Here is a 23,310-nt window from a genome sequence, read left to right as displayed (position 1 = left end):
AGATGGTCAGCTGGCCCAGGCTGGACGAGGCAGGTGCAGAGGACCCGGGAACTGGGCCTTCTCCTCCTTGTAGGGAAGGGGACTCGGCGCGAGCGAGGCTCCCGGGATGCGGGCACTTGCGGGAGTTGCACCCACCCTGACCGGTGACAAGGCGCCAGCTGCTGGTGGCCAGTCAGCAGGTCCTGGCCCCCAGGCCAGGGCAGGACAGGCCCCCTGGACCAGGAATGAAGCGAGACACAGCTGCTCTGAGCACACCTGCTGCTGCTCTGGAGCCGGGAGCCCACCCCAGGGGAGGGGAGCACAAGACAAGGGGGGACAACTGAGCCTGGAACCCACCCCTAGAACAACCGCTCCCCACCTGGAACCCCTCCCCCACTGCCACCTCCCCACCCCACGCCCTTCCAGGAGGTACCACTCCCCCCACAGAGACCCTCCACCACCTAGCAGCCCAGGATGTCGGGGCTTGGGTGGGGGGAGGCTGCTGCAGATGGGCTACAGCGACCCCGGTGACAGGCCAGGCCCAGTGTCATCACAGCCACACAACCCACACACGCCTGCCTGCCACTCAGTGGGGTTCCCATCTCCAGTCCCCAGGGTGTGGGCCCATGAGGACGCAGAAGCCAGGAGGAGACATGACTGACTGCCCAGGGCCGCACTGGGGAGGAGGAAGAAAGAAAGGCAGTGTGGAGGGAGGTTCTGACCCCTGACCCCTGACCCCTCCCCAGATGCCCCCGACTTCTCAGCATCCCAGCCTCCCAGGACCCCAACACAGGTCTCCAGATGCAGGAAGAGAAGGCCTGAGATTGTCACGGTCCCTGAGAGAGGAGGAGGGTGTGGCAGAGGCTCCGCCCACGCACAGCTAGCAGCAGCTAGGCCAGGGTCTCGTCTCCTGGGCACAGGCCCGGCTGCTGGCAGGCACGGCCAAGCACGGCCAGGTGAGCCCGGGGCAGGCCGCCCCCCCCCCCACATCACTCAGTGCCCAGCTCTGCCACCTGCAGGCTGCACCCCGCCCAGGTGCCTCACCACCGCTGTGAGCTTGGGCGAGGGGGGAGAGAGGGGGAGGGAGACGGACCAGGGACAGGCAGGCACTCCCAGAGACCCCAGGAAACAGGAAAGTTGGAGGCCAGACCTGATACCTGGCCTGGAGGCCAGACCTGACACCTGGCCTAAGGAAAGCCCCACCCAGCCGGCTCAGGCAGGGGGGCACGGCGTCACCTGTGGAACTTACTAGCCAGGGTACAGCCCCCTCTCGTGACCAAGGGACATCCTGACACCTGCTACAACCAGATGAACCCCAAAGAAGACCATGCTCGGTAGAACAAGCCAGACCCAAGGGGACAGACGCTACCCTGGGGTCCAGGCAGGAGTGTGGCTGGGGGAGGGGAGAGGAGAGGTGCAGAAGTAGTGTCTAACAAGAACAGAATTTTAATTCTCAAAGATAAGAATTTTCCGGAGATAGGCAACATGATGGCACTACAACTTGAATGTGCTTAATGACTCTGAACTGCACTTAGAAATAGCTAAGGCCAGCGCCAGTGGCTCACGCCTGTAATCCTAATTTCTCAGGAGACTGAGTGCTGAGGATCACGGGCACACACACCCTGTAACTCCCCAGTGTTGGCTCTTGTGAAATGAAGTCCAGGCCGGGCTCTCCCTCCCTCCTGCAGCCTAGGCGTGGGGAGACCCAGACCCTACCCTCTGCAGTTCAGACCACTTCATCCCAGGTGGCCTCCACAAAAACCCAGATCCCAGAAACAGGTTAACAACTGGTCCCCACACAGTCCCCACGCCTTGGGGACAGTTTCACCACAGGTGAGATGTGCCCCCACAGACATGCCCCCCCCAAGAACTTGAGAACTACATAACAGCAGATTTTACCCCAATTAACACTATGAGCTAGTCACAAATGACTTTCTCTAAAGGGTGCCTTCCCACAGGCTGCTTCAAGATACTAAACATTTCCTTGCCCACCCCAGAACGGCTGCCATTAGCCAGATTAATTGTATCCACACACAATCTCATTTTCTCCTCCACAGGAACAAAAGTGACACATCGCCAATTAGAGGAGCCAGGCCTGAGGGGAGGGGCGGACAGCCGGGCCCCTCCCTGCAGGCACACAGGGGCCTCCAGTCAGTTCCCGGAGTCCCTGACAAAGGGGCCAGATGCTGCGCTGTTACAAAGGATCACAGCCTTGTAGGAGAATCACCCAGCAAACTGAACCCAGCACCAGAGCCAGCGAGGAGTGGCACGTGGCACTGGACAAGTCACCCGCCATGGCTTGGCATCTGCTCCTTATCTAGGAAACTAGGCTCATGACCTTCCTCCCAGGGGGACCCTGCGGGTCCCAGCTACAGGGAGACCCACCTCACCCCCAGCCAGTGCCTGCGGGGGGGAGGGGGCGGGCAGGCAGGGCAGCCAGGACCCCTGGGTGCTGCACTTTGAAGCAGCTCAAATAAATGAGGCCAGCCAGCACCTGCCTCAGCAAATGTCAGGAACCCAAGAAAGTCCCTGGGGCCCTGGGGCTCAGAGGGGCCCTGGAGGTGGGGAGGGGCCTCCTGGAGGCCCCTGCCTTGTTATGTGACATTTCACTTTGAAATTTTTCTTCTTTCTTCTCTGCCCCCTGCTCAACTTAATCATCTTTCCTGTGGTGCCCAGGCTAATTATATGTTTGGATTGTGAATACTGACCCAAGGCAGGGCCTCTGCGGCCTGCGGGACTCTGGGAGTATCTTCCTTGAATAATAATGGCGAGGGCCACCCCTGGGATGACCCAGGTGCTACGGTCCCCACAGGACGGAAGCCAGAGCGAGTCCTGGTGAGGAAAGGGGCTGAGCGGAGGCTAACGGCTGCTGCTCAGGAGGCCACGCGCTGTGAGGATGACTCCCAAGGGGCCGGCGGGCAGGCTGGGGCACAGGCAGGCAGCATGGCATCAGCCCGGTGTAGCCGCCAAGTGACAGGGTTGCTCAGAAGTGCCCTCCCAGTGCAGACTTCCAGCCCAGTGACAGGACCTGGAGAGACCCCAGCCCAGGCAAGACTGCTGGGCAGGCTGGCCCTGGGGTCTGGGACTCATTCCAGGACTCATTCCAGGTGTGGCCCAGACAGGGAGCCACTGCAGAAATTGAAGGAGGGGACACAAGGAGAAGACAGGAGACAGAAACAGCCAGCAGGTCTGACCCAGCCCTCCCTAACCAGGAGGGAACTGGGTAGGAAGGGCCCTGGCTCAGAGCCACCTTTAGCAAGGGAGGCAATGTGGGCAGCAAGGAGCATGGCGATCTGGAAGGAGAAACACAGGGAAGGATGTAGGTAGCATGGAGGAGGGGCAGGGGAGTGGTGGAGGGAGGAGGGAGGAGGAGGAAGGGATGATGGGGGATGAGGTGGGTGGAGGAGGGGGTGGAGGAGGGATGAGCAGGGGAGAGGAGGGACAGGACCGGGCAGTTTAAGGGGCGTGTTTCCCACAGGCTCAGCCCAGGATCTGCCTGGAGCCCCGGGTGTAGAAGTGGAGTCAGTGCTGGTTGGAGGGAGCACTGGGCTCGCAGTGGGTGTGGAGTGGCAGCTCTTGATCATAAACAGGCCTGTGTGTGTTCTGGCAATGTAGCAGCCAGGGAGGGAAGGCAGATGGCCCTCATAGGCTGGCAGGTACGGGCACACACACATGCACACATGTGCACGGGAACTGAACACTCACACTGCAGGCAACTTCCTGCCCGAGGTGATAAGCACACTAGGCCCCCAGGGTCAGTGAAAGTCAAGTCTGCAAGGGCTCCCCAAGACGATTCTCTCCTCCGTCTGCTATGGCACAGGGCATGGTAACTAGGCTTCAGACATATTCCTGCCAGGACCCCAGCCAAGCTGCACACGGTGGGGGGAGGGGGGCAGGGGGCGGCAAATCAGATGGTGCCAACAGTGGGTACAGCACAGCTCAGACAGCACCTCAGACACCAGCCAGGCTTTAGAGAGCAAGTCATCTCTAAGAACTTCTTTTCTGGTAGGACTAAAGATTGAACTCAAAGATCTGTGCTCTAGACAGACATTGCAATTCCACCACTTAGTGGAATTCCAGCCCTTTATTTTTCAGAGTTTCATGCTTTGCACAGATGAGGCATGGACAGTGATCCTCCTGTTTATACTGCCCACAGAGCTGAGAGGACAGGCACCTACCGCCACGTCCAGCTGACTTCACTGATTGAGATGAAGTCTCTGCAACTTTTTACCCAGACTACCCTCAAACTGCAATCTTCCTTATCTCCCCATCTTCTGAGTGGGATTGCAGGCAGGAACCACCTAACCTGTCGAGCTTCATTCCTGTGTCAGGCTGAGTAAGAGTGCATTGTAGGAATCAGCAAATACATTAGTCTACTTATCTGTGGATAACAAAGATTTGGGTCACTCATTTCAACTTTTATTTATGGCACAGTTAGTTATCTCTTTCTTGATTCCCCTCTGTGGAACGAGGACTCAGCGTGTCCCTCCCCACACCCTACCAGCCTCTGCCCCAGGCTCCTCACCCGAGGGCCGTCTCCCAGACTCTGCGGGGCTCCACCCCTCCCTCAGGCAGCTGTTTCTGATCTCAGCATCACCTGTCTTTGCCTGGGGGCTAAGAAAGTTCAGCTAAGCACCAGGCCCAGGGGTACAGCGAGGGCTGCCTTCCCTGGGGCTCCAGGTCAGGGGGCGAGGCCTGGAAGGGAACAGCTGTCTGCAAAGGTGCTCAGGATAGGGGGAGGGGGGTACTCCTCTGGCTGGGCACTGGGGGTCCTCACGTCCTGGGCCACTGTGCTGACCAGCGTGGTGGAGGTGGCCAGCTGTGTCTCTGGTTTTCCTTCAGGGTGAGCGTCTGAGTGTCTTCAATTGTGCCCAGCTCCTCCTCCCTGTGGGCCCATGGCAGCGCCCTTGGCATCCACAGACACGGGTCCCACAGCAGAATTACATCCAGTGGACAGGGCCCAAAGAGAAGGGGGAGGGGAGCACTAGACAAGCAAGAGACTGGGGGGAGATGCTCTCCAGACTCCCGGGGCCAGCCTTCCAGAAGGGGCCGGTGCCTGCTAGAGACCCTTGGCATTGCCTTAAGAGTCAAACCATAGGCTTGGATGTAATTACTTTCTAGTGGGATTCCTGGGACAGCAGCTCTCTGCTTCCTCTGAACCTTAGCCTGCATGTGTCAGGAGAGAAAAGGCTGGCACTGTGGTGACTCCTGTAATCTCATCTACTCCAGGGGTAGAGATAGGAGGATCTTGGTTTAAGCTCAGCCTAAGTTATGGAGACCCTATCTCAAAACACGAGCTGGGCCAGGCACCGGTGGCTCAGGCCTATAAGCCTACTACTCACAAGGCTGAGATCTGAGTATCATCTCCAGTTAACCACCAAAACACAAGTGGAGCTATGTATGGCTCAAGTGGTAGAGCGCCTAGCCTTGAATAAAAAAAATCAAATGAGAGCATAAGGCCCTTGTAGGCAGTATGCCCACCTTTGGTCCTCAGCTCCACCCAGACCTGCTGGCCCCTCCCTCTCTCCGCCCAGACCCACCTGAACTCCCATCTACCTCACTTCCTATCTCCAGACCCTGCTGCTACCTATAGTGGAGGCTGCCATGCGCTCGCTCTCCGGGGGAAATCCGGCTCCTCTAATGAACCTTGTAATAATCTTTCTCCTGTGCCTGCCTCCATGTGGTCCCCTGGCAGGGATGTGATGGATTCTCTGAGGGATCCTTTCAGCCCTGACTTCGAACACTAGTACCAGCACCTTAAAAAAAAAAACAACTGGTTATGGTGATTCTATAATTCCAGCTGCTGGACAGGCCGGGGTACACCAAGCTAGCTCAGGCAACATTAGGACCCTATCTCAAAAATAGCTATAGGTCGGTGGGGCACCAATGACTTATGCCTGTAATCCTAGCTACTCAGGAGACTGAGACCTGAGGATCCCGGTTCAAAACCAGGCCAGCCGGGAAAGTCTATGAGACACTTATCTCCAATTAACTACCAAAAGAGCTGGAAGAGGAATTGTGGCTAAAGTAGTAGAGCACTAGCATTGAGCACAAAAGCAAAGGAGCAGCGCCCAGGCCCTGAGTTTAAGCCCCAGTACCAGCGATATACTAGCAAGCATAAGGTCCTGGGTTCAAACCTCAGTACTGTGAAAACTAAAAAAAAAAAAAAAAGGAGGTGGACAGGCAACACCTGCTGGGAAAAGCAAGCCAGCACAGGAGTGCCACAGTCAGGACCCCTGACAGAAAAGGCCAATCCACACAGCCAGGCAGCAGGGTGCAGACAGGAAGCGGGGTGGGGGAATGGGGAGTGGCGGCTCATAGGTGCGGGACTGCTTTTGGGGGCAATGAAAATGTTTTGAAATTCACAATGGATGCCCAGACTGATGAAGTCATTAAAGGCCCACTGAACTGTTCACGCCAGGAGGGAGAACTCCATAGTGTGTGGATTTTATCTCAATAAAGGCGTTATTAAGCAAGAGAGAGCACTGGGGCAAGAAATAGCCTTCCGAGGCTGGAGGTCTGGTGGCAGACAGGTGAGAGACTGGGGGAGGAGCAGCCCCTCACCCCGGCTCTCATCCCCGGATGGTTGTGCAGCTGGCCTGGACGGCAGTCAGCCACTACTCTGCAGGTTCATACAGCCACCGGTCACCCTGTCTGAACTTGGAACTCAGAACCTCCACCCAGTGGTCCAGGTCTAGCTTTGAGAGGGAAACTGATGGCACAGGGCACATGTCCTTTCAGAGTTTTTCTTTGAAACCTGAGGAGATGGATGCAACCAGGGGCTGGACGCCGTGGTTAGGGCGTGGCTCTGTGGTAGATGTCTGCCCCGCACGGCATGGCAGGAAGAAGCGGGAGGGGGGAGAAACAGGAGTGGGGAGGAGCGGGAGTGGGGAGAAGCGGGAATGTCCTGTCCCCTAAAAACATAGATGTCCCCATCTAACAACATGAACCCCTGAACACAAATCCCAGAAACACTTAAAAAAAAAAACAAAAACACAAGACACAGTACTGTGGGTGCGATAGCCTTATACTCCCACCTGTGAAAAGAGGCCTGAGCAAGCCCCCACGGGGTGCATCCACGAGTTGGGGTCAGATGACCCCTGGGTGAAGGGGACAGGCAGAGTTTGAGGTCACATTTCCGACTTTGTGAATGAAAAGTCTGTCTGGCGCTAGTGGCTCACTCAAGCCTGTCATCCTAGTTACTCGGGAGGCTAAAATCTGAAGATGAGGGTTCAAAGTGAGCCCGGGCAGGAAAGTCCTTAAGACTCTTCTCCAAGTAACGATAAAAAAAAAAAATAAAAGCCAGAAGTGGCACTGCTCAGAGTAGTAGGACCCAAGTTCAAGCCCCAGGACCGACACATATACAAAAAAACAAGTCTGTGTTTCAGTCAATTAAGCAATTCTCTTTTAAGTAAACATTTGACAATTCTATCACTAGAAGCTTGTGAAATCTTATGTAGCAGGAAAGAGGGGAGAACCCAGTGCCTATCCCATATGGCCTCTTCTGTTCCCCAACTTATAAATGGCTGAGTGGGAGTCAGACCCACTGTCCCTGGGGCTCCGGCCCCACTGAGACCCCCTGCCACACACAGAACGGCTCCTCTGGGGCGAGGACCCTGAGATCTGGAGCGTAGATGCTCTCCTTAGCTGTGCTAAGAGCTTAAAAATGCCCAGAACAACGCAGATCCCTTTCAAGCCCTCCTGGCACCTAACACACCGATAAAGTAACGATCCAAGCCTCATTCTCTGAGCTCCCACCTCCAGGGTTCCATGAAATTCACACCAGGAAGCACCTGGAATCGCTCCCCACTGACCTGACTCCTCACAGAATTCGCCGTGTGCTCTGCCGGAGGCAGCAGACGCAGGGTGCGCGTGTGTGAAGTGCAGCATCGTGCACACTCAAGACCAGCAAGGGACCATGGCACAACTCAGCCCTACTAGACAGGTTCTGACTCCCGGACCGCCCGACGGCCCTGTCCCTGCCACAGTGACCCTTGGAGCTCACACCTGTAATCCTAGCTGCTCAGGAGGCTGAGATAGAAAGGTCAAGAGAGACGCTAACCCAGCCAGGAAAGTCTGTGAGACTCTCATCTCCAGTTAGCCACCCAAAAAGCCAGAAGTTGGTTTAACTCATGTGGTACAGCACCAGCCTTGGGCAGAAAGTGCTAAGGAACAGCATCCAGACCCTGAGCTCAAGCCCTAATACTGGCTCACACACACCAAGAAGACTCGCCTTTACCGTGCCAGGGCCTGTGCCTGCGTCGCACTGTCTCTGCCGCCCCTGCAGACGTCCAGGTGGCTGGGGTTCACAGCCAGGGGTGGGGGTCCTCACCTTGGAAGCCGTCCTGCACAAGACGGTCGGTATCCAGCCTATGGCCATGGCCCCGTCTTCCAAGCCCCCCACAGTGTGGCTGCTGACAAAGCCAATCTCCCAGGAAGTCCCTGGGAGGGAGGCCCTGGGGGAGGGGAGGGCTCTTTCCAGGCCTCAGGATTCTAGAAATCTGTACACTGACTCAGGGAAATGGGGACCCATTGGTTAGGAACATGGCTCCAGCCCAGGAGGAAGTTGTTTTTTGAAGGAAGAAACCACCAGCGCTCCCTGAGGGGCATGGCCTCAGTCAGGCTGGAGTTGGGAAACCCTGTGGCCGGGAACAATGGCTTGCAAGCTGATCAGAAATCACATCCTGTGCTGCTGATGTTAAAGGCATGACTGGTGACTCTGGCCCACACCATGGCCCCCACAGCGGACCGAAGATGACAATCCCAATCTGACCATCCAAGGCCAAGAATTCCTTGTCCCACTCACAGAAGGAAAGTCTGTGAGACTCTTTTCCCCAATTGGTCACCCAAACAGCCAGAAGTTGGTTTAGCTCATGTGGTAGAGCACCAGCCTTGAGCAGAAAATGCTAAGGAACGGCACCCAGACCCTGAGACAATGACACAGAGCCCACCTTCCAGAACTGGTCCTCCCCCTGGATGCAGACCCCCAATAAAAAGGGGGGTGTCTCGGGACAGACAGACACACAGACACACACACAGACACACAGACACACCGCCTCCTAGGACTGGTCCTCCCCCTGGATGCAGACCCCAATAAAAAGAGGGGTGTCTCGGGACACACACACACACGCCACCTCCCTGGGGTGCACAGAGGAACCGGAGCCCTAGGCTGAAGCGGAACCACTTTAAGACCAATAGGCTAGTAGTCCAAAGAGTGATACTAACACATGATCGTGTTCCAGAAAGAACCACCAGTGTCACACCTGTAATCCCAGCTACTCAGGAGGCTGAGACCTGAGGACCACAGTTTGAAGGACACACAAACTGTCCCTTCTGAGGTGTGACAGGTCTGCACAACAGTACCAACCCATCAGCCACCTGGGTGGGCGGGGCTGTCTGGGTCACCTGACAGGGCTAGGCTGGAGGAAGCTAGCTGAGTGGTGGCTGCCACCTGTGCAGGGGCCCAGCATGTCTGCATCCAGCTAGATGACCCCAGGGAGGGGGCTTTGTTATAGAGGACTCCAAATATGAGAGAGTGCTCTGAAAGTCAGGCATAGAACCACCATGATCCTGACAATTCTGCTGTTAAGCGTGAACCTGAACAACCCAACACAGGTGTAACATCCACACAATGACTATGATTTACCCACGAAAATGGAGATGTAAGGTCCATTCCTGGATGGCGAACAGACCCTGCCCAGTACCTGCGTTACCTAGGCAACTGGGACACCTGGAAGAGGTCACATCTGCATCCGCTGAGGTCACATCTGAATCTGATGTGGCCACACTTTTCTCCCACTTGGTCCCACCTCTTATCTGGTCCCACTTCCCTTTACCTGGACACACCTTTCCCCGCCCCTACCCTATATAAGGCCTAACCCAGGGCAGACGCTCTCTTTTGCCAGCCCCGTGGAGTGCCAAACTGGCCTGGTCCCAGCAGGTCTACTGAATAAACCTACCCCTTACCTGAATACCACGTGCCTGGTGCTGTTCTTACTTGGCTACCTCTTTTTTAAAAACCTAACAGGAGACATGGAGGTGGGCCTGGTGGCTCACTCCTGTAATCCCAGCTATTCAAGAGGCTGGGAAGGTGGCTCAGTGGTAGAGCACTTGCCTTGCATGCATGAGTCCCTGGGTCCGATTCCTCAGCACCACATAAGCCAAAAGAAAAAAGCCGGAATTTGCAGGGAAATGGATGAAGCTAGAAGGAATCATGTTGAGCGAGGTAAGCCAAGAGCAAAGAGACAAACGGAACATGGTCTCCCTGAGAAGTGGATGCTAAATCCAAAATGTTAGGTGATATGACAAAACTAACAGGACTTAAGAAACAAAGAACTCCCACTCAATCTGGTTGAACCACTACTAAATATCCCCATGCTGCTGATCACATGTATGGTGTATAACATGTGAACACCGTTATATGTTATAGACTGTGATAGACAATTTGCTCCAGGAAAGTTAGAATGAACTTGTGACTTTAAATGAGCATCATTATTCCACAATACTGTGAAATTCGGGAAATTATGTAATCACTTAATCACAGTTTAAAAAAAGAAAAAAAAGAACCTCGGGGAAGGTAGGGAGGGAAGGGATGGTAGGGGGAAAACAATGGAGGGGGTAACAATGCTCAATAGGAAGTGTACTCATTACCTCACTCATGTAACTGTAACCCTCTGTATAGTATCTTTACAATAAAAAAAAAAAATTTTAAAAAGAAAAAAGCTGGAAGTGCGCTGTGGCTCAAGTAGTAGAGGGCTATCCTTGAGCTGAAGAGCTGAGTGACAGTGCCCAGGCCCAGAGTTCAGGCCCCACGACCGGACCCCCCCCCCCCCCCAAAAAAAAAGAGGCTGAGATCCGGAGGATATAGTTTAAAGCCAGCCTGCAAAGTTTGCTAGACTCCATCTCCAAAATAATCAGCCAGGTGCTGGTGGCTCACACCTGTAATCCTAACTACTCAGGAGGCTGAGTAGTTCAAAGCCAGCCCGGGCAGGAAAGCCCATGAGACTCTTATCTCCAATGAACCACCAGAAAACCATAAGTGGTGCCATAGCTCAAGTGGTAGAACACTGGCCTTGAGCTAAAGAGCTCAGGCCCAGAGTTCAAACCCCATGACTAATAATAATAATAATAAAATAATAATAATAAACTAAAAGTTGGGCTGGAGGCATGACTCAAAGGGTCCTGACACTGGCTGAACGACCTTGAGCCTATGTGAACCTCAGTGGTTGATTTATCAAAAGGTGAAATGAGACATATACACAGGAGCCCTAAACCTTATCAACACCCGACCAAGGTCAGCCAGGCAAGTTTGGGACTCTGTGGGGGCCCTGTGCCTAACAGCCCACCTGGCTTCCTGCCACCTGCGGAAAGACCCGCACAGAAGCCCAGCAGGCCCAGAGCCTGCTTCTCTCCATTCATCCCAGCATCCTGCATCAGGCTCCGTCATTCCCCACAGAGCCCTAGCCATGCCCTCCTGAGTGCCTCCATCTTCATGGTTCCTGGTCTGACTCCTGCTCCTCACAGAGAGAAGCTAATGACTATGCCTAAAAGATAGGGAGCATCTGCAGGGACAAACTCTGAAGTTGAAGCCTTCTGTCTCTAATGGGGGAGTGTCAAGATGAACATTTCTGACCACCGATCAGAGGACTGGGAACCCACCAAGAGAAAAACCAGAACACTTCTTTGGTTTTGTTTTTTTGTTTTTTGGGGGGGTTTGTTTTTGTTTTTGCTAGAAGAGCTTTCTGATGTTTATAAGGACAGAGCCATTGTTTTCTGATAAATTGCTACACCATGTAATCTCAAAGGACCATTAGCAACAAGAAAACACTTAATCCACTGAAAGCATAAACATAGCACAGAGGCCGCATCTCCCTGCTCCCCTGCTCCCAACCCCATGCCTTCCACGCAGGGCCTCACCTCCTTCACCTTCCCCCTTGAAGATGGGGAAACTGAGGCCTGGGGAGAGAGGGATCTGCTCCAGTTGTGTATGTGGTTGCAGGACCAGGTTGGTTCCATCTGACCCTGGCCTAACATTGCACCCCAATAACAGAGCCCAAAGGATCTGAGAGAACTCTGGGCACAGGCAGGGTGGGCCAGGACCATGCTGGCCCAGAATCCCCACAAACACTCCCAAGCATTGTCCTGAGATGGAACTCAGGACAGGGAGAGGGAGAGAATTCTCCCGGCCTCACCAACCCTGGAGCCCTCCCCAAGGGTCTGTCCACCTGCCCAGCCGAGACCTCAAGCCTGGTCCAGCACTGGCCTTCCCAGAGGCGCAGGACCCTGCAAGGCCTCTGGCCTGAGTCTTGCTTCGCCTCTCTCCCCACTAGCACCATTTCTTTCCAGAAGGGTGTCAGCAACTCCTCATTTCCCTGCTTCACCAACTCCATTTCCAAAGCAACTGGAGCTCTAACACTATTAAACTTGATTTAATTTGCTTTTCCTAATGATAGGCCCTGGTATTAGGACATCTCTCCCTTCCCACTTGAAAGACGTCTGGAGGTGATTTTCCCCAGTTAAATTAATAGGGAGACCATTAGAATCATTGAAGAGCCCGGCCTCTGGCTGGGTGGGAACCATCCTAGACCCAGGCAGAGCCTGGTCTCGGCTGTGGCAGAAAAACACAGCCAAGAGTGCAAAGCTCAGAGGCTGTGAAATGCCAGACATCTGCCGTCCATCTCCACTCGGTCGGCTGCTACCCAGATTCCACTACCCTTGGGAGCCATCCTGGTCAGAGGCCCACAAAAAGCACCCATCATCCTTGGGCTCACACACGTCATCCTTGCTTGCTCAAGAGGTTGAGATGTGAGGATCATGGTTTGAATCCAGGCCCTACAAACAAATCCAAGAAACTCTTATCTCCAATTAAGCAGCAAAAAGCTGGAAATGGAGGTGTGGCTCAAGTGGTAGAGTACCAGCCTTGAGTGAAAAAGCCAAGCAAGTGCGTGACCAGTATCTAGAAGTACACACGTGCGCGCACACGCACACATACACACACACACACACACACAACCCATTTTGCCCTCTGAGGTACCTGGTAGTGTAAGATGTAACAATCACGGTTTATTTTTTTTAGGATAATTTAAATATATAAAGGGGTTTCAATGTCATATTTACATACATACATACATGAAAGATACGCTGATCAAATTTACTTGGTTATTCTTAATCCTTCCCCACTTTTTTTTTCCCCCAGTCTTAGGGCTTAAACTGAAGGCCTTGGCATTGTCCCTGAACTTTTTTGCTCAAGGCTAGCTTCTACCATTTGAGCCACAGCTCCACTTTTGGCTTTTTGCTAGGTAATTAGAGACAAGACTCTCACAGACTTTCCTGCTCAGGCTGGCTGTGAACTTCGATCCTCAGACTTCAACCTCCTGAGTAGCTAGGATTACAGGCACGGGCCACCGGCACCTGACGGTTCTTGTCTATAATCCCACGGGCTCAGGAGGCTGAGAGCTGAGGATTGAGGTTCAAAGAGAAATGCAGACCTGCCTGCTTCCAATTAACCAGCAAAATAGCCAGGAGCAGAGCAGGGCTGAAGTGTTAGGACACCAGCCCGCCGTGGGAAAGGCAAGTGTGAACATAAAGGGTGAGGCAGAGTACTGGGGCTGAGGTGTGCGGCTCTTCCCACCCGTTCCACCCCCTCTGCGCAAGCAGTCCCTCTCTTAAAATCGCAGCCTATCACTCCTTGCTTTTTCAGATCTAGCTTCCACATGTGAGCAAAAAAAATGTGCTATTTGTTTTTCTGAGTTTGGCTTATTCACTGTGATGGTCAGTGAGCAATTTCTGGGCCCTGTTTTGGGCCCAGATAGGTCACCCCACGGCCTAGCCCCCTCCATACTCACAGGCGGAGGACACCCCCGCTCCCTTCTCCCACTGCCTAGGTAAGCCAGCAAGGTCATGGACATGCCCAAGGTCACAGGGGCTCACCCCAAACCTTTGCGTAGAAGACCCCAAAGCCCCATTCTCAAGGCCTGGAACCCACCGCCTCCTGAGCACAACTGTATTTTCAAGGCCAGTTCCAAGTCCCATCCTCACATTCCACTCTGGGCCACAGGGGCCTGACCCTCAGCGTGGACGGCTGAGTCAGCCTCCACTCCCCAGCCCACACCCCTGTGGACCAGCCTGCTGTCTTGCTGGACCTCTGCATCCCCACACTCCCCGCTGCCCGCGGGACAGTATAACCAACTACTGTGCAGCACACTGCTCTGGAACCTTCCATTGGGCTGGCACTGGGTCCACAGAGCCAGTGGGGCCTCTGAGCACCTCCTCCCCCTCCAGGGCCTGGCTGGGGCTCTGCACGCCCCGCTTGGGCCCTGCCATGGCTGAGGGGCTCAGGCTGTCCCCAGCGGCTAGAGCAGGGAAGGCCGCGGGAATTGGATTTTTCTTTAACACCCCTATCTGGGAGGGAGGGAGGGAGAGAGGGCAAGGAGCCATTTTTGCCACCAGCTACAACATTCCCATCTCAGATCAGAGAGGAGTGCAGCCCAGAAGCAGCCCAGGGCGTGCGGGGCCAGATCTGTGTCAGGCCAGTGAGAAAAGGGAAGGAACAACGCCCCTACACACCCCAAGAGAGAGGAGGCCACGCCCAGCCCCACCCACCACCCATCCCTGCCCTCACAGTCCCGGGCCTCACCCCGCACAGCGCAGGCCAGCCCTCCACAGCCCCTCCCGCACCCCAACGCTGGGACCAAGCCCAGTCCTGTATTGCCCAGGGCATCAGCAGGGCCTCAGCCACACTGACCCCTCCTAGCAGAGGAATCTCCTCAGACAGGAAACTGTAGCGTCAGGCCCCAGGGGTCTCCGCAGAGGCCAGAGCTGCTCATCCTGAGGGCTCCTGACTAAGCTGCCTGAAGCTCAGCCCTGGGCAGCGGCCACGAGAACTAATCTCTGCCCACAGCTCACAGCAGGCCACACACTCCCCACTGATGCAGTGAAACAGGGTGGTAATAGAGGACCCCTAAAGACTACTGCCAGCCACGCCAGGTACGTGCCTCCAGGCAGCAGGCTGAAGAAATCCTGGTGGGTCCCTGGAGGAGGCAGCATAGAGCCAGCCTAGAACTGCACCACCTGGGCAGTTGGTTGATGAATGAAAAATCCTGGTGATGACTTGGGCATGATGCCACTGTCCCTCCATTGACCCCAGCTGGCCTGAGAGGCCCAGGCACCATCCACACCCACACAGGCAGCTGGAGAGAAATCACAGATGCTGGCAGCAAATTGCTCCCCCCTCCCCAGACACCCTCAGAGCACCCAGCCAGCCCATCCGGGACCCCGCACTGCCTGTCCAGGGGCCCCAGAGCCCAGAGGAGGCTGGGCTCAAGGCGGAGCGCCATCTGTCATCATCTGAGGCCCTGCCCTGCCTCCTCCCACAAGCGGACTCCTCGTGTCTTCCTCTCGGTTCACATAGCCCAGCCTGGGTTCCAGATGGCCCAGGGGGTTTCCAGCCCAAAGTCCAACCTAACCAGGCCTAGTTAACCTGCCCGCCTGGCCTCCGGGTCCTACCGTGGGAGGCCTGGCTACCATGTGTGGATCAGAAACTCTAATTGCGGATATCACTCGTAATTAGTCTATGATTAATTAAAAAATGAGAAAACTAATTACCTACTAATGTCACTGGTGTGATATGCATTGTCTGTGGAGGAGGGAGGACTTTCCTGAGAGTGCCCAGAGGAGCTCAGTGCCAGAGGCTCACGCCTGACATCCTAGGTGCTTAGGAAACTGAGATCTAAGGATCCAGGTTCAAATCCAGCCTGGACAGGAAAGTCTGTGAGACTCTCATCTCCAATTAACCACCAAAAAGCCAGAAATGAAGATGTGGCTCAAGTGGTAGAATGCCAGCTGTAAGCAAGAAGGGTAAGGGAGAGTGCCCTGGCCCTGAGTTCAAGTTCCAATACCAACACACAGAAAAGAAGAGTTCTTGGTGTAGACCAAGTTGGGGAAACACATCCATGCACCTCAGCCTCCTGCCACAGCCCCAAGGAAACTTCCCCAGCCAGGCTGGGTCCCTGGCTTTGGAGGGCAGGCACTAAGGAGCCCTTCCCTCCCCACAGCTGCCCATGGGGCACGTCCATCCATAACTATTGAATGACCATGACCACGTGTGCTCAGGAGCCTCCCTGAACCTAGACACTGGCCGGGGCCTCCTGCTGAGCTCAGCCCCGGAGCGGCGGTCCTTCCGTTCTGAAAGGAAACCCCGAGGGCTCACCCACCCCGTTCCATCCAGGAGGGCCTGGGGCCATACCACCGCACAGGGCCTACAACCTCAGTGACGGCCTCAGTGACGCAGCGTGGGGAGGGATGACCGGGCGTGGCCCTGGAGAGTCGCCATGGATACAATGCTGTCCTCTGTCCCAAATGGTCCCAGCGTAGGCATCCATCCCAAGCTTTCCCCACAGAAGTCAGAGTGGGCGCAGTGCCCACCAGAAGAGTAGGCCCCGGCCTCATCCACACTGCCGTCCACCCCCCTCCAAGAAGCAGCTTCAGCCCCATACACTCGAACCTACTTCCTTTCCCCCAGCCCTATCTGTGTTCAGGCCCAGGCCTGGGGAGGCTCCCCCCAAGGGACCTGCAGAGACAGACGATCCCACTAACCCCCCCCCTTCCCCCGGGTGTCTCTGAGCCCCTGTGGGAGGCTCCGGCTCCTCATGGAGATGAAGCGACAGGGACAGAGGTGAGGTGGCTCTGGTCATGCTGCCAGGGAATCATCACCGTGTGTGCCGGGGCTGGCCAAGGGCAGGGCTGCCTCAAGTTATCTCTGCATGAGAGGCATCGGCTCCTTGGGGAGCCTCTCCATCTGTCCTGTGGGCAGGGGCAGATCCGGCTGGCTGCTCTTGTCTGGGTGCAGGCTCCTCCCCTGCATGGGCATCAGCCCTGAGCTTAGGGTGCCTGGCCTGGCTTCGCACACTGGGGAGGTGGAGGCACCCAGAGAGCCAAGGGACGGTGATGACGCTAGCAGGTGTCTTTTACAGACAGGGATCTGGGCAGAGGACCTGGGCAGTTTCTGTGGCGAACCTGCTGACCTGGTCATGGGAGGACACTGGCCACAGGCAGCTGCTCTTCCCCCTGAGGACCTAGCCCAAGGCTCACACACCTGTCCTCACCTACAGACCCCAGTGGCTTGGGGCTTGAACTCAGGGCTTGGGCGACGTCCCTGAGCTTCTTTTGCTCAAGGCTAGCACCCTACCGCTTGTACGACAGAGCCACTTCCAGCTTTTTCTGCCTATGTAGAACTGAGGAATCGAACCAGGGCTTCATGCATGCTAGGCAAGCACCATACCAGTAGGTCACGTTCCCAGCCCTTCCAAAGACTTCTGACCAAGGGGACAAGGCCATTCTGTGAGACAGTCTTTGAGCTATGAAAGAATGGAGTTGGAGCCTTATCTATACCACGTATAAAATCAACTCCTGAGAGACCTAATCCCGAAGGCACGAGCTAAAATTACCAAACTCTTGGGAGAACACGTAAGGGGAAAGCGTCCAGGCGTTGGCCTTGGTGACAGGTTTGGGGTTTTGGGTTTTTTTGCCTAAGACAGCAAAAAGCTCAGGTCAAAAATGGAAAAAAGAAAGACTTCATGGAATGAAAACGTAACTGAAGGAATGAGGGAAATACACACCAACCACAGAGCTCATGAAGATTATTATCCAGAGCCTATAAAGAATGGCTATAACTCAACAAAAACAACAACAACAAAAAAAAAAAAACAGCCAGGCATTGGTCACTCAGAAGCTACTCAGAAGGCTGAAATCTGAGGATCAACATTTGAAGCCAAGCCTGGCAGGAAAGTCTGTGAGACTCTTATTTCCAATTTAACCACCAAAACGCTGGATGTGGAGCTGTGGCACAAGTGGTAGAGCACCAGCTTTGATCAAAAGAAGGTAAGGGATAGCCCTGAGTTCAAGCCTCAGCATAGGCACACACACAAAGAAAGATGCACCTCAAGAAAGACTTCAGTAGAAAGATAATAACGTAAAGATATATAAAGATATTACCCAAAGATAACAGGAAAATTAAATAATTTAAAAAAATAACAGCATGCAAAAAGATGCTTAACATCAGTACTCATTAAAGAAACACAGATCCAAACGTGGGAAGCTGACACCTCATGCCCATCAGGATGGCTACTGTCCAAAAACTAACACTAGCAAACACTGCCCAGGGCTGCGTGAGGAAGCCAGGACTCTCCTGCATCACTAGACTCGCTACTGCCATGGCTAGACACTGTGGAAAACAGCACAGAGGTTACTCAAAAATCAATACAAAGCCATACACCAGTGGCTCAGGCCTGTAATCTCAGCAGGCTGAGATCTGAGGATTGCAGTTCAAAACCATACAGGCAGGAAAGTCCAGGAGACTCTTATCTCCAATTAAACACCTGAAAACAGGAAGTAGAGCTGTGGCTCAAAGTGGTAGAGCACTAGCCTGAAGCAAAAGAGCTCAGGGACAGTGCCCAGGCCCTGAGTTCAAGCCTTACCATGTAGGGGAGAAAAAAAGAAGTCAATGCAAAGCCAGGCACCAGTGCGTATGTCTGTAATGTTAGCCGCTTGGAAGGCTGAGATCTAAAGTTCACAGTTTGAAGCCAGCCTAGTTAGGAAAGTTCTTGAGATTCATATTTCCAATTAGCCCAAAGCTACAAATGGGAGATGTGGCTCAAACTGTAGAGCACTAGCCTTGGGCAAAAAAGCTAAAAGCGCCAGGCTCTGAGTCCAAGTCCCAGTACTGGTGTACACACGCGCACGCGCACACACACACACATACACACTCACCGAGGACTGTCTCACAATCCAGCCATCCAACTTCTGGGTTTATAACCCAAAGTAATTGGAAACAGAGTCCTGTACATTCAAACTCACAACTGTACTCTTCACGAAGACCCCAGGCTCAACTTCCACAAGATCCAGTCCAACAACAGGCCTGTGCCCATGCCTAACCAGGGACATGCCAGTCCACAGGCCCAGCGTGGGGGCCTGAACCCGTACGGTGAGGAGGCATGGGCCAGAAGGTTCAGGGCTGACGTTCACTAAGCCCCGTGGCTCGGGAGCATGAGGAAACCATTTTTCCTGGAGGAAGCCTGGGGAGGGGGGGGATAGGACAGAACCAAGTAACAGACCCCAGACCCCAAGGCCACAGACTGTACCCAACAGACAAATCCAGGGATACAGAAAAGAGATCTGGGGTTGCCAAGGGACTGGGGAGGAGGAAAAGGCAACAGGAAAATCCAGGAAGAAGGGGCTGGGAAGGTGGCTCAGTGGTAGAGCGCTTGCCTTGCATGCTTGAGGCCCTGGGTTCGATTCCTCAGCACCACATAAGCAAAAAAGAAAAAAGCCGGAAGTGGCGCTGTAGCTCAAGTGGTAGAGAGCTAGCCTTGAGCTGAAGAGCTGAGGGACAGCGCCCAGGCCAGAGTTCAGGCCCCACGACTGGACCCAAAAAAAAAAAAAAAAAAGAAAATCCAGGAAGAAGACAATGGCGATGGTTGTGATCCTTGCATTGTGCGAGAGAGCCAAGGTAGACAACTTTATGTCATCTCCCTTCTAGAGGGGGTGAGGGGGAGGGGAGGAGCTCCTGCTATTTCCAAGCGGGGTCTCCGGTAAGGCTCCCCGGAGGCCGGCCACCCTCAGGTTCACAGCTCCCATTCTGTGATTCTGGAGTAGCTGCCTCCCCCATGGGGATAGGGGTGGGGGTCACACACACAGTTTATCAGACAGCAAAGCAGCTCCTGAGAAACGTCTTCCAGGATGTCCAGAAGCAAGACTTTGTTATTAGTCGCCATTTACATTTGGCTCTTTTTTTTTTTCCTCCTCCATGGTCCCATTCAGCTTTTCTGCTGCAGACATCAAACTGTCAGGCTTCACCTGACATAATTAAATGTCTTGAGGGCGCTGGGGAGAAACAATTAGCCAATTAACACTTAATTAACGGTGGACAAGGACCAAAGAGAAAAAAAAAGAAAAAAAGGCACCCTCCCAAGTTGCCTTGAGACTAGTTGAGAAAACCCAAGCTCTCAGCCCCCAGGGCGGGAGAGACCCACAGAGGGAAATGACAGAAGACTGCACCGCGTACTTCCTCTTCCTGGATGAGGAAATGGAGGCACAGAGATGCGACACACCGGGCAAAGCAGACTCCTGGAGGCCTGCTCCCCAGAACCAAACCCTGAGCAAGAAGAAAGCCTGTGGGTCCAGCAGCTCACCAGTCCCAGCCCTCTGCAAGGACTCACAGGCACTTTCTGAATTATTCTTACACAGCCGATGTTTCCAGATGCCCCTGTGAAGCTCAGGGTCACCCCAATGCAAGTCCCAGGACAGTCTCAAGATAGGGGTCCTCTCCCCGATCCTGCCTGGCCTGCCTCTGAGCTGACCAACACACCACCAGATTTCTGACCTTTGCACATACTGCCCTGAGTTCCCCACAGCAGCTTCACCTAGAGACTCTGGGCCTGCAACCCCAGTGCTTCCTCCAGGAAGCCTTCTGGATTACCTTGGCCCCACTAGGCCTGACCCTCCTCCAGGAAGCCTTCTGTGATTACCTAAGTCCCACCATGGTCCTCATAACCCTATACCAAATACCATGGTCCCCGCTTCTTCGTCTTTTCCAACGTTCTGGCAGCAGAGACTGCATGACTGGCACAGGCTGAGCTGGGCAGAGGACAGGGAGGCTGAGGGGGCCCTCCGCTGCTCGCACATCAGCCAGCCAGCCCACCTGATCAGTATCATGGCAACTCCCCACACCTCGGTTGTCTCCAAGAAGCGAGCAGCCGGTCCCAGACCCCAGCGCACTTCCGCAGGTGCCCACCAGCCCGGGAGCCTGAGCTTTGCTGAGGGGCTGCATCTCAGGCCCACAGACTTTCATCAGGACCTAACTGTCACCATCAGCCAGAGGCAAGGACGCGGCCAACTCCAGGCCGCCCAAAAGAAGCCAGCCTGGGTGGTGGTGCACCATCCATGAGGACTGGAAAATGTCTGCACATGGGCCAGCACTCTCACAACCAGGCCGTGGCAGACATTACTCATCAATGGCCAAGCTTCAGTCACTACCAATCAATCATGGCCAATTGTTGTTCTCCATTAGGCTCCTCCCCTCTCCATGTAAGCACTAAAGCCCAGAGTGATGGTGGGAGGCTTCCGGCATCACATGGCACACCAGAGACTCAGAGCAGGGGTTGCCCAGACCTCAGAGCAGGGAAGTCTTTTCACCAAACAATGCTTAGAAAACACTATCACATCCAGGTCACCCTGGAGCCTGGCACTCCCCAATACCGTGTTGGATCTTTTTCATACACGTGTACCCCAGCATCCTCATTCTACCTCTGTGCCCGGCCTTTCCTCCTAGAGCTGGACTCACTTCCTTCCTGCATCCTCTTGTTTATGGCACTCCACCCCCCCTTAAAAGCCAAGAGTCACGATCCCCAGGCAGGTACCAGTGCCCAGTCAACACCGAGTTCACCAAGACAGAAGCAGGACCCCTACCTCACACCACTGACTCCGGCCAAGGGATCAACCCATCAGCCAGGGTCCATCTCAGACTTGAACTTGGGTGTGGGAGTCACAGCCTCCCTGGCATCCTTGTGAGGAGCCTTTGCTCAAGGCAAAGTCCCAGAGTCCTCCAAGCAGTGCTCACAAGCCCAAGGCACAGGAAGGCTGGACTAAGGGGTCAGGGGGCCAGACACACAGCTCCTCAGGCCTACAGAGCCTCAGCTACCAAGACCAAATACTCTGTACCCTTACCTTACCCAAGCCAGGACAGGAATGGCTCCCCTGGAAGGAGATGCAAAGAGCAAACTTCCAGGCTGGGATGTGGCTCGGTGTGGTAGAGGGAGTTTTCCCTGGCACGCAGGAGGCCCTGGAACAGAGTGAAAGACAGAGAGCTCTCACTTGACCACACGTGTGTGCATGTGTGCACACACATACAGCACGTCTGGGTACCCCGTTCTTCTGCAAAAGCAGGCTGATCACAGCCAGAAATGACAGCAGCTAGCAGAGGAAAGGCAGAAACTCAGATCTTTGCTGGACACCTCTGTGCGGGGCTCAGCCAGGAGCCCCAGGGCTGACGCTGCTCCCCAGCAGCTGCATTTTAATAAGTAATTAGTGCAAAGTAGATGCAACATAAAGACAGGAGCATCTCCCCACAGCACTGAGGCCTCAGTGTACAAATGAACCCAGCACCAAGGAACATCTGAGCACCATCCAATGGCCAGCAGAAGGGCCTAGGATGAGCATGGAGTCTTGAGCAAATCTCATGAACAAATATTAGGAGGAAATGAATAGAGACGTGAAGGCTCCAGGCCTGGTGTGGAGATAAGAATGTGGCATCATACCCAAGGTCCCTGACCAGACAGGGCTTGGGGCACATGCTGGATGGCAAAATCAATGGCATGGAAAGACTATGCCTTCACACACTGTGAAACCCCTGGCACGGCGGGTGGGCAGTAGGATGCAGGAAGCCTGGGCGAGGCTAGCACTCAGACAGCTAGAAAGGGCTAGTACCAGGGCTGCTATGCTCCCAGGCTCTGTGGGAAGTGCTGGAATGGACTGACGATGCCTGTCCAGGGCTGAGGGTGGGGAGGAGAATGCTGGGATGGATTAGTGATGCCTGCCCCAGGCTCAAGATGAGGAGAAACAGCATGGGCCAGAAGCAAGTCCATTTCTAAGGGTGACCCATGGACTCTGGACAGAGGACTGGAACAGACTTTTGTCAGCAGGCTGCTGACAAATGTGTCCAAAGGAGCCAGGGTGCAGGCAGATGGTACCAGCTTTCCCATATCCAGCACAGTGTACCACTGAGAGCTGAGGACCCAGTGGTCCCCTCCACCAGCACCTCGTGGAGGGCTAACGGTAGGAGGCAGGTTTCCTCAGCACTGATGGATCCACGGTGTCACACTCTGCCTTTACCTTCTTCCAAACTTTGCCTCTCAGCAAAGAATTGGGCAAATGGCACGCACACGCAGAAAAGCAGAGCACTCTAGTTCAGCAGGGCCTGCCTCCTGCTTCCCGCTTCCTTCCGGTCCTGCAGGCAGCATAGACTCCAAGGCAGGAGAGACCTAGACACGGCCGACAGCTCCATCTGAACTAGTGCTGGCCAGCATGACACTGCGTCCCACAGAGGGGACAGGATCTCACAAAGGAAACCGAGGCACAGAGGGCAGAATGTGTCTTGTCATGAAACACAGGCCCAGAGCTGGGGTTAAATGGGTAGTCATGCTGACAGCACAAGGTGGCAGAGGTCACGTTCCTGTCCTTCCACCACGGAGAGCGGTCGTGACAGGAAGAGAACCCAGTAGGCCTCATGGAAGTCTGCTGCAGTCTTCAGGGGAGTTGGGAGACCAGGAGACAGTGTGA

General features: G+C 54.6%; 1 protein-coding gene across 2 annotated transcripts in view; it reads right to left on the bottom strand.

Annotated features, from left to right (window-relative positions):
* Nucleotides 1-23,310, bottom strand: part of Vav2 (vav guanine nucleotide exchange factor 2) — a 148,177-nt gene that overhangs the window by 84,943 nt on the left and 39,924 nt on the right. The gene's annotated exons all lie outside the window — the stretch shown is intronic.

This window comes from Dipodomys spectabilis, unplaced genomic scaffold, assembly GCF_019054845.1.
Source record: "Dipodomys spectabilis isolate Male_0828 unplaced genomic scaffold, ASM1905484v1 ptg000067l, whole genome shotgun sequence".
Classification (NCBI taxonomy): Eukaryota; Metazoa; Chordata; class Mammalia; order Rodentia; family Heteromyidae; genus Dipodomys; species Dipodomys spectabilis.
The sequence above is the reverse complement of the archived record's forward strand: the minus strand, read 5'-3'. Positions and strand labels throughout refer to the sequence as shown.